At 42.9% G+C, this 17,713-nt stretch overlaps 1 protein-coding gene across 2 annotated transcripts in view; it reads right to left on the bottom strand.

The window, feature by feature from the left end:
• The window catches only part of LOC149362293 (monocarboxylate transporter 12-like), a 71,862-nt gene extending 58,341 nt beyond the window's left edge, over positions 1-13,521 (bottom strand). For both annotated transcript variants that reach the window (XM_089572981.1, XM_089572980.1), the window contains exon 1: positions 13,199-13,521. The gene's annotated coding sequence lies outside the window, so the exon portion shown is untranslated. The remainder of the gene's footprint in view (positions 1-13,198) is intronic.
• Positions 13,522-17,713: the final 4,192 nt, after the last annotated feature.

The following is a 17,713-nucleotide window of genomic DNA, read 5'->3' as shown; positions in this document are numbered from 1 at the left end:
TCAAGGTTAGGCTACCCGCCACAAAATTTCTCTCGTGCTTAGAAGGTTGAAGAGCGCTGGCGTAGCTCAGTTGGTAGAGCTCCGGACGTGACACGCAGAGGTCGTGTGTTCAGATTTCTCTGACGGCATGTGGTTGTTTTTCTCGTTTATTATCAACTATCGTCCAGGTCTTTCCGTTAATGAATGATTACAATACTAGTTTTAAACCCATGAACACCACGCAAAAACAACGCTTCCTGTGCTTTTCCTTGGCAGCACCGGCTGTAGGCTTCCCTCCTCACAGTTACTATTATAGCGATGTTTTTTCTTTTCACCCTTCGACAATTGCTGGGGGGTCGTTCCGCGCCAATAGTCCCAGATCTTGAGCTCGACCATCTCCTATTTGTAAAAGAAAATTCGCGGAAACTTATCCCAAAGTGTGTAATCAACGCATAGCATTTTTTTGGCGCAAAAAAATTATTCGCGTGGTGAGTGCAATTTGAGCATTTAGAAAAGGCGAGAAGCTAGGCACTGCTGAGTAAGTAATGAAAAAAACTGAATATTTTGGAAGACACTGCTTAATTTTTTCAATGTCATCTACACAGACTCTGTATTTCGGTATAATTCTTTGTGCGCAGCTTTATATAATTTTTTTAATTTAAAGAAAATGTAAAAATGATTACTTTTTGTCGTTTCTTTAATATGAATTTTCTCCCGGGAATTTAGAAATACCCTTTTTGCTTCTCTAGATGTCTAGCATATATAACAAACGTTACAGGTGACGAAACTGCGAATATAGAAGTAAAAAAAGGTCTGAAGTTGCAAAAACGTGCGTTTTCAGCCAAGACCACTCGCCAGTTTTACTCCTAGGTGGTCCTAGTAAATATACAACCAATGGTGGGTTACGTAAAACTTTCCACTGGCTTGCATTTCTGAGATATTAATCTGGGTAATTTTTGTTTTAACCGAGCAAACAATTTTTGAAGGTGAGCTCTTGCACCGCAAGCAGCGTCGTGTCTTAACGCCTCTTCGACACAGAGTTGGACACTGTGGCCAGACGAAACGCAGAGTTCATGGTTAACGAGCACAAAAAGACGAAGAGAAGAAGACGACCACAAGACACACCGATCTCATAGTATTTGTCTAGCTTACTTTAATTTACAAATCTGAATTTCTTTTATTTATTTTCTAATTATTATTATTTTCATTATTACCATTATATATCTTCCGTGATTTATTTCATTGTTTAACTTTTCGAGCACCTGTCAGTCGCCGCCTGTGTCTTGGCCAATCCCCTGCAGTGGGTACGCGCCATTATTTTGAGGACAACAACATCAAGCGCTCATTCGCAACTGACCGTTTATTGGGAAAAAACAGCAATATGTACACAAAAAGACAAAAATACAAAGGCGCAAGAAACTAAGGTTCAATGACGCCGCACTAGGAACCTTAATCAGGAACGGATTTCTGGTGCGGCGTCATTGAACTTTAGTCTCTTGCTTCTTTGTATTTTCGCCTTTTTGTGAACATATCGCTGTTTTTTTTTTCCCAAAAAACCTTCAGTTACGAGTGAGCGATTGTGTCGTGCTTTCGTCTTCTTCCCTTCGCCTTCGTCTTTTTGCGCTCATGAACCATGAATGCGTGCCAACTACCCCAACTTTTACGTTAACGCAGAGTTCTTGTTCTTAAGTGAGATTTTCTCTGCAGGCAAGCATGGGAACGTTGAGTAGTTTTAACGGTATGCGAGGGAAAAGGTTTTATTAACGCTTCCGGGGCAGAACATGCTGCAGTGAGCTAGTTGTTCGGTATGATCCTGTCACACTAAGTCATTTTTGTCAGCGCCATGACAAGCGTAAGCACCAGCAAAGAGCTTCTGAGACGCCGATCTGGATATGACCAGAACGGTCCACTGTTGAAGCATTCCGCGATGCAGCAGCACCAAGTGATACCTGACCCTTGCGGCCGCCAGAGGCTAATGCTCGATTGTTTTGGTTTTATTTGCTTTAAATGGTGCAATTTCTGCCTTAATATTTCAGCGCAGAAATCGGCTTTATAACTACAAAATCTACAGTGCATAAGTAGGACGTAAGGCCAGCTCGTAGCCTGAAAGGTGATGTCGGCTTGAAATAATGAAAACTCGATGTTCCTTTGACAGGCACCGCTGAATGGAATCTTGTAGCGAGCTGCATTGATTTTTCTTCAACCATTTCTTTTGCCACCCAAAGGATCACAGCACATTTGATGTTATTTTTGGGAGAGGAAAATAACTCATAGTGTCATGATGTGGTTGTTGTGGGCGCTTTGAAGGCTCGCCCTTGCTGCCAAACGCTTCACGGTACCAACTTCATCGCAAGCACTCTTTCCATGGGAAATCGTAAAAAAAAAACGCTCAGCGCAAATTCCGAAGTCGTTTTCGTGTTGACAAAGGCTTGCGAAATTCTGCTTGTTCATATATTGGGATGATGCTTCGTCAGAGATGTAATGAATATTCGAAATTTGTGGAAAGTGTTGCTTCGGTATCCTAATTATTTTATTCTGAAATACAGAAACGGCCACCGTGTCGTGGTCTAGACGATCAGAAATAAAGCTGAAAGATTTTACAGAAACTTCTGCGGTGTACTCGTGCCCACGAAGATAAATTACAACAGAACGTACTGAGGCCGAGTATCCACCCATTGATAGGACTGTGGAACGTCTTGCAAAAAGTCGCTAGAATTTTTGGCGAAGTCCATGAGGACTATTGCCTCATGTGTGCCGATCTTCCGTTCAAGCTCCCGCAAATAGCGCACCTGCTGCTTGCAAACAAAGTGGCGGGCCTTCAGCTCTTTAGACATATCTAAAAATTTATCACAGAACTCGTCTGGTGTTAGTAGAATTGTCTCAAGTTGGAAACGCACTCCGCAAATCCACTGTTTCCCTTGGTTGTAGTCTGTTTGTTCCGAGTCGAGAACTGAAGGGCTGCGGAGCAAAGTATCTACTCAGTTGATTCCCCGATACTTGGCACACGTAAAAAGCATGCACTCATCATCGCCCAGTGCACATACAGCAGTGGCTAGAAGTTCTTTGGCAGTATCCTTTAAACCCGCGGCCTGGAGCATTAGCTTGAAGTTTTTGTGCTGCATGCACACACGAAATTTGTGAATGGCGCTCCCTCCAGCTAGGAGAGAATGTCAAGGTCGAAGACTAGCAAATGTCGAGAAGCCGCACCTTAAGTCAGAACTTTTTTTCGACTCCTCATGCATTTCCTTCAGATTTAGCAGCAAGAGGCCCTTCTGACGACCCTTTAGCACGTCCTTCTTTCCTGTGTCAGCATTAGCATTTCTTACAAGCCATGCGGTCCAAACATGTCAGCACAGGACATTTAACGCTCCTGCTAAGCGACCACGATGCGCCCCATATCCACTCCCTCTCCGGTGAGCGCCGAGCAAAACAACGCATGGGGGCTGGGAATCGGCTGCCCATTCATTCTGAAGCCTGTCAAAACACAGACTCCGCGGACCAGGGCACTCGACGCTCCGGCACATAAACTACGCTTCAAGAGACGTACCCGCACCCGCATTCGGACTCCCGACTCCTAAACTCCCCAAGCCTCGGCATCAGGTGGGCAACGAGGTAGAAATTCCGAGAAGAACGTGATCTCCTGAGAGGCGCGCTGGGGAGAACACCAAGCGACCAAACTTCGAGCGAGTCCGAGGAGAGACGAACGAGACGCAAACGGAACGAGACGCGTCAGCACGGTGCTCCGACGTTCTGTAGATCCTCCGAACCTCCTTAAATTTTAATGATCCAGTTTGCTTTATTCGTGTATGCAATTAAACCAATTTGTTTCTAATGAGTCCGGCCACTTTGATTGCTGACACCTGGAAGGCAGTACGAAACAGTGTCATCTTCATAAAAATTGTTGATGGACTCCTTGATCTCTTCACTCACCGGGCGGCCTCTACGCTTTGTTGGGGTGCGTAATGCGCCGTTTTTTGTTCTCATGTTCACAGCTTGACGTGCTTACCGTTCGGAGGCCCTGAAAAAGTCCATCATCTTTTGTCGAGACCAAGACGAGGGAGCCATTGTAAGAAGTTGTACTCGTGTTTCTCGACTTCCTTCTAGGTGAAACTTGTCATTGACATCTTGCAGAAGTTTCACGTAATCGCCCAGAACAAAACTTTCGCTCCGGTCTCGCTGGAGGCTTGATTTGTGGGGCAGTCCTAATGATTTAAAAATACTATTTTTCGTATTCGCTTTAAGCTTTCTAACCTTCATTTGCGCATAGGTTTCCCGGTTCTTTCGCCCACGTATTCTTTGAAGCGGGCTCTCTCCAATGGGTGCAAGGACGTCGTTGCAAGCTTCAAATTCCTCCACGACATCATCTGGCTCACACTGGGCATCGCGAGCATGACGAGGTGCGCCACAGCTACCACTCTTCTTCAAGCTGAAGCAATGCCGCCAGCATGCCTAGCAAAGTCGGCTACCAGCAATAAGAATAAAATTGGGGTGTGCGTCATCCAGAGCTAATGTTATGAGCTTGGTTCCACGGTAGTTGTTTCTGTTTTTAAAGAAAGGGCTAGAACACCACTTAGGTGCAATCAGCGATGAATACTTCTTAAGGAAAGCTTGATAGTGATGAACACGCGAGGTATTGATGGCCCCTTGTTGTCGCGCTGAGCGCAGAGAAAGAAGTCGCCTGTGTGTGTGAGAGTTTTTCATAAATGATGAGGGAACGTTTCTTGATCTGTGTTAGCATGTGGCACCCACTTGGATCAAGCGAGCACGGAGGGCGTTCGGTTTCTATAACCGTAACAGAAATTCATGCGCACGTATGAAAACACCTTTACCGATAGATGTCTGACACATGGAAGTTTTACGCAATACATATATGACTCTACAGCTCAGCTATATAATGTAACTGCATTCGCCTTTAAATGGTTACTTGCGCTGGTTAACTTGTGTCCGTCTGTGTCTCATATACCACGAACGAGCCTTCATTCTACAGCGAGCAGCGTTCTTATTTTTATTTGTCTCACTGAAAAGGTAAAACGAAAAAAACGTAAAGCAGGAGTAAATGCTGACATAATACGTAGACCTAGATTTAAGCAACGCAAGCTATCACCTTAGTGCACCATGGGCAGAAAAAAACTTCCTTGCTTAGCAGAGACCCGACTGCAAGTGCAGTCGAGCCTCCAGGCTGGTGAAGCGCCTTCATGCGAGCGACGCGCCTACGCACTAGCGGGCCGCGCTCACCGCCAGCGAGTCTCGCGTTACTCGCCGCAGCGGTGCGTACTTCGCACCGTCATGTGCGCTCCGGGATCTTATTCGGATAAAAATAAAACACTTGTGATACTCCTGCAATTCTGGCTGGCCGTTCCCTCCTCGTGGTCCATGCGAGACAGCACGCTGAATACCGTCGTTTTTCTTCTCTTGGCTTCGCGGCACCAAAGCGAGTCTCTTCGAACTTCGAACTACAAAAGCGAAAACAATCTTGTTTACTGCATACCACTCCCCGCCGAATGTTACGCGAAATCTTGTTTAGCTTTAGCCGTAAAAATGAACGACAGCAAGCGATGGCTAACTGAAGTGGTTATCTGGCCATAAGTATCGCGCTATGCCAAGTGTCGTGCTCTGTGTTAAAGAGGCGTGAAAACACGACGCAGCTTGTGGACCAAGAGCTCAACTTCAAAAATTCTTTTCTCGCTTTAAACAAAAATTTCCTTGATTAAAATTTCACAAATGCAAGGCAATAAGCAGTTTCACGCAACCTGCTATTGTTTGTATTTTACTAGGAACATCTCAGGGTGAAATTTACGAACGTTTTTAGCTCAAAACGAACTTTTTTGCAAATTTAGTATTTTTTCAATTCTGTGTTCGCAGTTTCGTCAACTGTAACATTTGTTATCGATATTAGACATCTAGAGAAGCAAAAATGCTCTTCCTGAATTTCCGAGAGAAAGTTCACGTTAAAAAAATGGCAAAAATGAAACATTTTCACATGACATTTTTTTTTCAAATAATTGTGTTATATAAAGCTGCATTCTCAGAACTATATCGAAAGCCAGAAGCTGTGTAGATGTCATGGATAAAGTTGTGGAGTGTTTTTTTAAATATTCAATTTTTCTTAATTATTGTGCAGTGCCTAGTTTTTGGCCTTTTCTAAATGTTCAAATTGCGCTCGCCACGCGAATAAACTTTTGTTGGCAAAAATATGCGAGGTTTTGATCACGCACATTGGGATAAGTATCCGCGTATTTTCTTGAACAAATTGGAAATGGTCAAACGCAACGTCTGGGACGTTTGGCGTCGAATCACCCAGGATGAAGCTAAGCCCCGAATTAGTTGATTGTTACTGACTCGCACTGAGGGACAGTGTAGGCCTCACGCCTAGTAATGTAAAACTATCGATAGTACTATCGATACTATCAATAGTTGAGTCACTATCGATCTATCGATGGTAAAAAAGACTATCGACAGTACTATGGAGAGTGCGCTATCGATAGTACTATGGAGAGTTAGTACTTTCTATAGTAGTATCGATAGTACTATCGATAGTGCTTTCCATATTTCTATTGATGGTACTATTGATAGCCCTATCTGTACTACTTGTTATACCAGGTGTCCCAGCTAAATGTAACCAAGCTTTTAAAAAACACGGGATGTCATAGCCGTCTGAAACCAAATGAGGGTTCTTTAGAGTCGCGTGACCTAGTCTGCAGTATTTTTTTCGTTCTTAAACGTTGACTAATTAGTTAAGCTTAATTAACTACGTTTTTAATTATAGACTTGAGGAACAAAGTGACAATGCAAAAGTTGGAGATCGCTTTGAGAAACAGCTTACTGAGACATTTGCAGCAAAGTAATATTTACTCAAAGTAGTTTTTTTTACCGGCCTTTAACCATAACCCGCACAAAAAGAAAAAGCTTCCACATGACAACTGTGCCACTTCAGGGTCCCAAGACGGGCCTTAAAGAATAAAATCCGTTTTTTCTGACGTCCTCTCCTCGATGAGACTTTAGGTGCCCATTGGGGCAGAGAAGTGAGCGAGCAGCTGGTCACGTGATAACTTTCTTTTAAGGCCAATAAATGGAGCTACGTAAATCGTAACTTGACGGAAGCAGCACTATTAGCGTTTTTTGGGCGATCTAAAACTATTTCATTGACACTTCCTTCACGAAGTCAATAATTAGAACGTTAGCCAATTATACTTCAATAATTAATTAACTTTAAAGAGCGAAAGAAATACTCAAGACTAGGCCACGCGACTATGAACAACCATCAGTTGGTATCACTGGACTAGGATACTTCGCCTTTTTTAAAAGTTTGGTTACATTTAGCTGGGACGCCCGGTATATAGTACTATCGATTCCATAAAGTCAACCACGCGTAACCACTGCATCCTAAACTAGGTTTTCCGAATGTGTCATATGGAGCTGATGGTATAAGTAACTGACAAGACTCGCTCGTTTTCGCGGCCTATGCGTCACCGAGCTCTGCAGACGTCCCCTACGGAAAGTTGCTGGGTAAAAAGTAGCGTGCGAATGTTCTAGTCGCGAAGCATGTGCGCGAAAAGCATTTCTTCAGCGGTTACGTCAGCAAGACGACGTCTGCAGTGCACGATAGTGTCGTGTAAGCCAGCACAACTTCTGCAGTTTGTTCTTTCGTCGGATGCAATTCCAGGTATTTTGCCGAACTGTTACAGTGCTTTTTCTTTCATCGGATGCAGTTCGAGGTATTTATTCGAACTGTCCCAGTGCTACGTTAAAGAACCACAGTTGGTTGATATTTACCAGGAGACCTCCACTACGGCATCTGTTGGGATGCATCCGTACGGCATCAGTCTCGTTGGGACGTTAAGCCGCATGACACCGTGAAACCAATCAGATACTGCAAATGTTTTGGTTATATCGCTGGTCAGCAAATGCCTAATATCAATATTGTTACTGTCATTAGTCTTACTATCGGCAGTTTCACTATCCATAGTCTAGCTATCGATAGCTGGATAGCTATCACTAGTAATAGTAGCTATCACTACTTGGCAGTAGCGACGACGTACAAGCAACATCGCCTAACAGCGTGCTGCATTTCTTTGCTACAGGTTGGTGTTGGTGTTGGTGTGGTGTTGGCATCGACGCATGCGCAGCCTGCATTAACGCCTGAAACGGAAGAATCATCTGCACGTGCCTGGAGGAAGACTCGCCCGATCAGCTGCCCAGGAGGCGTTGCCATCAGCGCGCTGCGATTGACGACTTATCAGCAGGCCACTGGACTACATAAAGAAGCCACCGTTGCTGCTCCTCTCACTTGGCAGTAGCGACGACGTACAAGCAACATCGCCTAACAGCGTGCTGCATTTCTTTGCTACAGGTTGGTGTCAGTACATTTCTGAATTATCAGTTTTTGCATTTTTTTTGGTCGTCGCTGCTGCCAAGTTTTCTTACTTTTTCTTGAGTTTTTCTTGCTTGTTTGGAACGGTTCCCGCACTGTGTTTCAGGGATGTCGAAAGAGCTTACGAAGTTGAAAGAGGAGCTAAAGGCTGAGTTTGCTAAGTATAAAGAAGAACATAGACAGGAAATGAAGGGATTTAAAGAGGCAATGGAGAGAGACTTGAGAAACGAAATCCGAGAGCTGCGCACAGAACAGCGGAGTATGACTGACAGCCTTGATTTTTCGCACTAGAAAATCGAGGAATTTCAGAAGCTACTCGAAGCTGAGCGACTGAAAAACGAGATACTTAGTTCTAAATGTCAGATGCTAGAAACCAAGACGTCGGACATGGAAAAAAGACTGATTCATTTAGAACAATACTCGCGGAATTCAAATCTTGAAATCCAGGGGGTCGTTGAAACCGAAAATGAAAGCATTGTTGACATTTTGTCTCACATTGGAACTGCAATCAATGAGCCCATCAGCGAATCCGACATTGAGGTCTGCCACCGGGTGCCTGCGCGGAATTCCGACAAAAAGAGTATTGTTGTACAATTTAAATCACGGGCAAAAAGAAACTCAACTCTGAAGAAGGCCAAGAAAGTAAGACTAAACAACAGTGACGTAGGACTGAATGACATGACCCCTATCTATGTAAATGAGCATCTTTGTGGAGCTCAAAAGAAACTTCTCGGAATGGCTGTGAAAAGGAAGCACGAATACAAATGGAAGTCGGTTTGGACTAACAATGGTATACATTTCCGAAGAACGGGACCTTTTGAAGATAAGCGGAGGTGCATCTGCCGAATTTCAGGAGTCAAATTTAACTAGTCCTTCAGAATGAGGTACCATGATCTCATTCTTCCCCACCGTCTCAGGCTTAAACCACAGTCACTTATTTCACTCTTGCACTTAAATACTCGTTCTGCAGAAAATAAAAATGACGAAATTCATGCTTTTATTAAGCAATTCCATTTCGACTTTACCATTCTCATGTTTACTGAAACATGGTATAACAGTCACAGTGAAAGGCTAGATCTTCCTGGGTACAACAATTTCTTTATAAATCGGACTAATAGGCGAGGAGGCGGTGTTGCTATTTACATTGACAAACGCCTGGAATGTCATATGATTCCTGAATTTTCCACGGTAAATGAAAGTTATGAAATACTGACAATACAAGCTAATTCAGAAATCATCTCTGTAGTGTACCGACCTCCCGACGGGAATATTACCCAATTTTTAAACTTCTTCGAAAACTTTTGGATTATGTTCGCATAAACAAACTACAGCTGTTATGCGGGGGAGATTTTAACATAGACATGTTAGATAATACGGCCACAGCACGCAATTTTGCCGCCATACTTCAGTCAACTGGTTTTGTTAACTTAATAACGTCCCCTACTCGGATCACAGTGTCTACGTTATCATGTCTCGATCTCTTGATTACAAATATTGAATCCAATATTTCAGATGCTGGAACAATTGCAAATGATCTTAGCGATCACTGCCCCATCTTTATTTCTTATCAAGGAGAAACAAAATACAAAAATGACGAAACTCAAACCTACACAGTGCAGTACATATCAGACGAGGCTCTTGAATCTTTCAAATGCGACATTGGTTTATACGACTGGTCATTTATATTCGATATAAAAGATTCAAATAATGCATATTCAGAGTTTATCAAGGTTTTTGTAGACATATACTCTAAGCACTTTCCCTTCAAGAACATTAAGCAGTCTAAACGAATAAGAAAGCCCTGGATCACGCCAGAGCTCAAAAGAATGATAAAGCGCAAAAACAAGTTGTACCATGCCTTTTTAAATAACCGCTCTCTAGAATCTCTAAGCTTATTAAAAAAAAACAAACTAGAAATAAAAATAAAAATGCTGAGCTTAGGCGTGCTAAGATTGTGTATCATCAAAAACTGTTCTCTGATGTTAGAATGAAAAATTCAGACGCTGTCTGGAAAGTTGTCAATAACTTGTTACATCGCAATACGAAAAATGCGCCACCTCAACGAATAATCTATAAGGGCTCTGAATTATCCGGTCAGGCTCTTGCTGACCATTTTAACAGCAATTTTTTAACTACCCATTTTCCTATGACGCATCTACCTGAAGTTCCTTCATCTTGTAGCCCTTTCGAAAGCCTTTTCCTTGAGCCCACCAATGAGACCGAAGTATGTACAACCTTTATGAATTTAAATAATAGCAAAGCCTTATATGTTGACAATATTCAGATAAAACCAGTCAAATATGTACTATGCTTTATTGCACCCGTGCTTGCATACATCTTCAATTTGGTAATTGAAACGGGAGTTTACCCGGAAGAAATGAAGAAAGCAAGAGTGACAGTTCTGTTTAAAGGTGGAGATAAAGATATAGTGTCCAATTATAGACCAATATCTGTGATTCCAGTCTTTTCAAAGGGCTTGGAAAAAGTAATCTTTTCCCGTCTAGTGAACTTTTTCACTGTAAAACAAATCCTGTCTGAGGCTCAGTTTGGCTTCCGAAAAGGCAAGTCAACAGAATTAGCACTGTTATCACTGAAGGAATGTGTCCTGCAAAACATTGAAGCCGGTATTCTCACTGTCGGACTCTTCATTGATTTTAGTAAGGCTTTCGATTCCATAAACCATGAAATTTTAACACATAAACTTTCTCAAAACGGAGTCCGTGGAACACCTTTAGACCTGATCAAATCATACCTACAAAATCGAAAACAGTCCGTCTATATCGACAAGCATCAGTCTTCTTTTCTGGCGGTACAAAATGGTGTGCCTCAAGGCAGCATTCTGGGCCCGTTGCTTTTTAACATCTATTTAAATGACATTGTGCACATTCATGATAAAGCGAAATTTATCATATACGCCGATGATAGCAGTATACTTATATCTGGTCACGACATAAACAAGTTAATACGAAACTAGAAAACTGGTCCTCTTCTAATTGCCTCCAAATAAACCCTACAAAGACTAAAATAATAATTTTCCGTGCAAGGAACAAGCCATTCGAACTACAACGCGCTCCTAAATACGCAGGTCAAGAAATTAAAATTGTTGACAACCACAAAATCCTTGGAGTTACTTTCTCGTCGCATCTCAGCTGGGATCAGCATGTGGAAAATATTTGTAAAAAGCTCTCTTCAGTAGCAGGTGTTCTATCACGATGTCGATGGCTTCTTCCCACTCACGTGAAAATTCAAATTTATCATGCTCTTTTCGGTTCCGTTTTGAATTACTGTAACTCTGTTTGGGCAACTACCACAAAAACAAATGTGATAAAAATACAGGTTCTGCAGAAGAAAATGATCCACTACATTGCAAACCTTCCTTATCTCTCTCCATCAAGAAGTGCCTTTATTAATCATAAAATAATTCGTTTTGAACATATGTATGTTTTTCGGATTTTGAGGTTTTTTTACCATTCTTCTCGTGCTTATAGAGCTTTCCTCATACATACTGCCCATGTAAGGACCGCTTCGAATCGAACCCACACCCGAAACACCGATCCCTGGTATATTCCATATTTTCGAAATAATTATAAGCTTCAAACGATTGAACACAATTTACCGACCACTCTTAATAAGTACAAAGTTTTGGCTGGTGTTAAATAAGGTGAGTTAAAAATGTATTTTGTTATTATATAGCCAGGTTGCATTTTATGTGCGTGTGTTTGTCTGCAGGTGCCATGTATGCACAATGAGTTTTTTTTTTTTTGGGGGGGGGTCCTTTCTTTGTTTTCATGCGTCTGTAAACTGCCATTGTTTTTCATTGTATTGAATCAATATGTCACTTGCTTCGTTGTGTTTGCCTGTTCTAACCTATATATCTTTGTAAACCTTTTTTTTTGCGTTCTGTCGTGTACTGCCATTTGAGGTGCTTGGGCCCCGTCAAGCTGCTTTTTAGCAGCTTTTAGCCCTTGCATCTCTCTAGGATGTAACTTACATTCTCGAAAAATAAAGCGAAATGAAATGAAATACTATCGATAGTAATACTATCGATTCTACTATCAATTTTATTATTATCGATAGTAGAGTTGATAGTATTACTGTCGATAATACTATCGATAGTAGCACTATCGATAGTATATTACACTACTCATAGTTTCAAGAAAACTATCGCTACTAGCGACAATCAATTTCCCGATAGTTTTGCATTACTACTCACGCCTCCTTTAAGAAAGTGCAAGACTGAAGAAGATTTTGAAAAATTTTGAAATCAGAATACGATAGCGGTATTATCATTGCATAGATAACTCTCATTTCAGCACCACTGGATCTGCCTTATTCATCGTGCTGTTCACTCTAACTGAAGAACCGCTGCGCCATGCACAGCATTGCATCTTGCATAATTATGCTCAGTACTATCCCTGGTACTTTCTTAACAAGGAATACGCAAGCCCTCTGTGCGAGAACATTTACTGACTTGACATGCATAATGAATTTCGCTGCGAGCAACCTCTCAGCTTCATTACTTCGTCGTTTTGCCACGAATGTAGCACACCACCGCATTTGATAAAGTGATTTGAGCAGCAGCGGTACAGTCCGATAAAACTCGAGAACGAAGCGGCTTTTCCCGGTCAAAGGACACACAATGAAGGGAGCGGCGTGACGTTGCAGGGAGGAGAATATGCCCCTTTTATCTGCCACTCCTTGCATTGTCACGCTTCCAGGCTCATTACAATCGGCCTACATCATTGGCTGGAGATGGGTCCTCTGACGGGGAAAAGGTGCTTTGTTCTTGAGTTGTATTCGGCTATGGTATAAAAGACATGCCCAGAAAACTGAAAAACTTTGACTCACCCTTCCAATGGATGCAGTTAGCGGTTTGCGGTCTCTCCTTTGCTTTCACTACCAGGGTGAAACTGATGAAATGTATTGCGATGACTGCTTGTGACGATGGCTGACGAATTTCACTGCTGTAATAAAAGCTGTCTGTTCCTTGCAAATCATTCAGGTTCAAACTGCGCAGCTTTGCCAGCGCAGGTGGTCCACGAAAAAGATTGCGCGAAGACGAACCTGCCCGTGGTTGAGCGGCGAACTGCAACGGCAGCCCTCCGAAGTTTTCCCAACGTAGTATTAGCGGAATATCTGCAATTTGATGCAGTTAGCGACGTGCCCGGACCCCGACGCCACAAGTGAATAACACTAAAGAGAGAGATAATGGAGTCCTAATGCATGAGGAAACTCGGAAAGAAGCGCGTAGGCCTGCTACCCGTGTATTCGCATCACAAGGAAGTAGATTTACTCGATCGACACGAGCAGTTCAAGGATGCTTTGGTGTCAAACAAAGAAATATATAGCAACAAAAAAAAATAAGAGAGGAGACAGGGCCTATTGCCAACGGAACAATTCATTGTGGCAAATAAAGACCATGAATGGAACCAGCCCATGAGTAAACAAACGCTGAACGAAACCAAAAACACATGTCGTCACCCTGCATATCTGAGTCATCTCTAGGGCACACACAAACATTTATAGGAAAACCTTGTGCGTGTGTGTGTGTGTGCGTGCGTCCGCGTCTATCCGAGGAAATCGATAGAGCACTTACGCGCCCAGTAAGCATTGAACGCCGTACCTTACAGAATTAAACGACTCCAGTGATCGGATTAGCGGCACAAGGCAATTGTAACGGCGTCGCGGTACACAGCATAAGAACAATGTATGAAAGCCATACACTTGGAATTGCGCTGCTACGTATCGTCGGCATACTTTCGCCCTTACCTGTCATCCTCCTACTGGTGTTTAAAGTAGCGCCGCCTTCTACATCCGGCCGCCAAGGAAAAAAGTCGAAATTCTAAAAAACTCACCTTATGTGCCATCAACCATATATACCCCGTGTTTCAGCCAAGCCCGCCACTAATTTTTAAAAGTGTATTTTCGAAGCAAAGAGCACCTGTTCGCGCCACAAAAACACCAGTGGTGGCGGACATCATAAATCAGGCGAAATTGTTAACTTTTTGTCGTTATTTTTTTCTTTATACAGAAAGAAGCAGCAGCCGAGACAAAAGGCTGAAAAGGCTGACGATGCCTAGGCACCCTAACAGTTTGGCAGAGAAGACGAGTAAAATAATAGACGCAAAACATACATCACAGCACAATTAGTACATATATGTGGGTGGATCGGGGTCCTACTCTGACTCACGAACAAAGTCATCCGATGGAAGTTTTAGAGGGAACGGAATTAAACATTGTTGGCAATTAGGAATTATTTAATTTTTTTAAATGTAGCATTGCTGACAGAAAAGACAATGTCCTGTTTGAACCTATTGAGAACAAAGGGAACTTGGTAAATTAGTGTTTGTTTGCCATAGTATGTTCGAAACTTAGCAATAAACTTTCTGTGGATTCGGAGGTCGTATCCTACTGAGTTGTTATCAGGAATTTCTACATGTAATTTCTGCTCATGGGTATACTGTAACAAACGAAAGTGATCAATCTAATTGGATTCAAAGTTATAAGCAAAATTTTCATAGTCAACTTATTAACTCTTACCGATAACCGCCTGATTGCTATTAGAGGTTTGTAGCAGGCCATTACTAACAGCAATTCTAAAATACTATTACTCCTGAAACCGGGCTCAACAAATTTGGCCATTCCTCCCGCCGCGAAAATCTTGCGCCTCGCGAAAGCGTTAACCGTCGCCTATCAAATTGCTTCACTCCGTGGCGCACATACCACGTGATAATCTGTGCCCCCCCCCCCCCCTTTCCTCCCCTCGGAGGCTGCGATGCACCTCGTTGCTCCACGACACCTGTCATGTGGGATGGAAGGAAATTACTTTGTTCATCAACGGGCCCGCGAAATCAACATCCGGGTGCCTGCAATCCCCTGGCCGAATCCAACGCCAGTGGAAGACGCCGCCACATACAAACAGCAAATAGCTGAACACTACTAGAAGACCCGGTAAAATTACGCAATTCTACCCCAACCGCGGCCGTCAATGAACACGAAATAAGCATATGTTCTTCGGAAAGATCAAACCAAGGCTCTACTCGCTCCACTAACGCTCTACAACTTCGGATCGCGTGACATAGCTCACTTTCCCAACTGTCCAGAGATCACGTCCGACACAGAGCATAAACTGTACTCATGTAACTTTGCCAATACCTCCCCTTATTTGCCTTACCCTCCCCGTCGTTGCAGGAGTGCTTGGCGTCACTCGGGTTCGGCAGATAATCAGCATGCATTGGCGGAGCAAGAACTCTTCTTCACTAAGCCTTAGTGCTGGCCTCAAAAAAATATTCATCCTCATCTTCCTCTTCCTCGCTGCTCCCCATTTCATTTCTCCAGCTGGGTACGGCAGTGACTGTTATTGCACACTTGCTAGTACGACACATGCCTCGATTTAACCAACGTCATTTTTTGCTTCCCGCAGGCGCACAGTTTTCGAATGGTGCTCTAGAAATGGCTCAAATTTGCTGAGCCACACAGGTGAGGATATTTGCGTTTTCGAGGTTTTAAAAACAGATATCGCTGTTACTGACGGCCGGCCACAAATCCCTAATTACAATCGGAGCCTAGGCGTAATAGTAAAAAATATTATTATTAGAATTTAGTTAATCAGTTTAAAGCAACATTGGTTACATCTTTTCTGGTCTCGCATTACTATGTCGTAAAATTTTTCTCTCAGCTTCAAACCCCACTTTTAAAAACTGGTGTACAAACACTTGGTGTACAAACACTCAGTAATGACACCTTTACTAGCGCTGCTCGCATGAGACTCCGCACCAAAGAAATACGTCATCCCAGTTGCCTGTGTGCCCCATTATTCCTCAGCTTTTGAAGTCAAATAATCCACACAGCTCCTCATCTACATCCACACTTTGGTTCTTAAAATCTTATTCGCAAAATTTTTCATGAGAACTTTGTATGCGATGTTGGATTCACAAGCACGGAGAAAATTTTCAGATCTACAGCAGAACTTATGAGCGTCCTACACATTTTGAAAGAGCGCTGCAGCGCAACGGGGCATCTCACAAGTTTCAAAGAATTAGTATAGTTACTTATTTATTTCATTTAAAGAATACTGCAGAGCCTAAGATGGGTGCAAGCAGGAGGTGCAAAAACTACCTAAAAAGAAACAGGGCATATTAGACCGCAGAAGACTAACATATGAATAATAGGACATAGTAACCAACAAGGAAAAACAACTCAGCAAGTATCAAGTTAAATATAAGACCTAGATATGAAAATTCAGCATGATATGCAAAACGCGCGAAGCGCAAGACTGCGGCTAAAACATCACTTCATAGTTAACTGAGCTGTACAAACTTAAACGTGACCGCTATTTTTCAATATTTTTCAGCTATTTTTGAAGCACAGCTACAACAAACGCATAGCTCGCACCGAGAAATGTGCACGAGGACGCGTGGAATTCCGGGCAGATACGTTGTCAAAAGATGATCGTGATAACTGAATACTAGTATTTTCTTTGCAGCGTTCATGAAGACATCAAACGAAACGCTCTGAGTTTCTTTAGCCATCTGTAATAACTTCTGCTCCTGTTCACTGTGTGTCATTCTCACATGCAGTCATAGTTCTATGCACCTCCACAGTTTTAACCCCATGGAGCCTCCCAGAGTAGCCCCATTAGCAGCTTTGTTTACTGACAAGAAAATGTAACCGGGGAGCGGCTGCTGTCATTTAAGAGCTTGGTTGCACCCCGTCCCTTTCTTGGCGATATGTTGCAAGGGCTTAGGTGGCCGTGCATTCGTGAGACGTACGATGCATCGTCCGCCTTCGCTTTCTTTAAGCGAGGAAGGCGACAAGTCCTAAAGGGGTTTCGCCTTACAATGCATAAGCTCTCCGAGTGGCAGTGACGCATTTGTTTAGTTTAGTTTATGGGGTTTAACGACACAATGCGACTCAGGATATGAGAGACGCCGTAGTGAACGGCTCCGGAAATTTCAACCACCTGGGGTTCTTTAACCTGCACTGACAACGCACAGAACACGGGCCTCAATAATTTCGCCTGCATTGAAATTCGACCGCCGCGGCCGGGATCGAACCCAGGTCTTTCTGGTCAGCAGCCGAGCACCATAACCGCTGAGCCACCGCGGCGGCTGTGACGCATTTGTAGTGTGTATGTTAAAAGAATTGGTAATACCATAAACGGATATGCCTGTGAACAGAAGTGGTCAGTTCTCTTCCAGCGTAGAGGGGTAACCAAAAACTGATTTAAAAAAAAGGACGCAAAAGGTGTATTATTAGCTTCTAATAGAAAAATAAAGTCGCCTTCAAGCGCCGCAACTGAGAACAAAGCGATGATTTTAAGCTTCCTCTAACCTCACATCGCCTGCTGAATCTCTAAGCTTT

This window comes from Amblyomma mixtum, chromosome 2 (genome assembly GCF_055824585.1).
Source record: "Amblyomma mixtum isolate Tamu chromosome 2, ASM5582458v1, whole genome shotgun sequence".
Classification (NCBI taxonomy): domain Eukaryota; kingdom Metazoa; phylum Arthropoda; class Arachnida; order Ixodida; family Ixodidae; genus Amblyomma; species Amblyomma mixtum.
The sequence above is the reverse complement of the archived record's forward strand: the minus strand, read 5'-3'. Positions and strand labels throughout refer to the sequence as shown.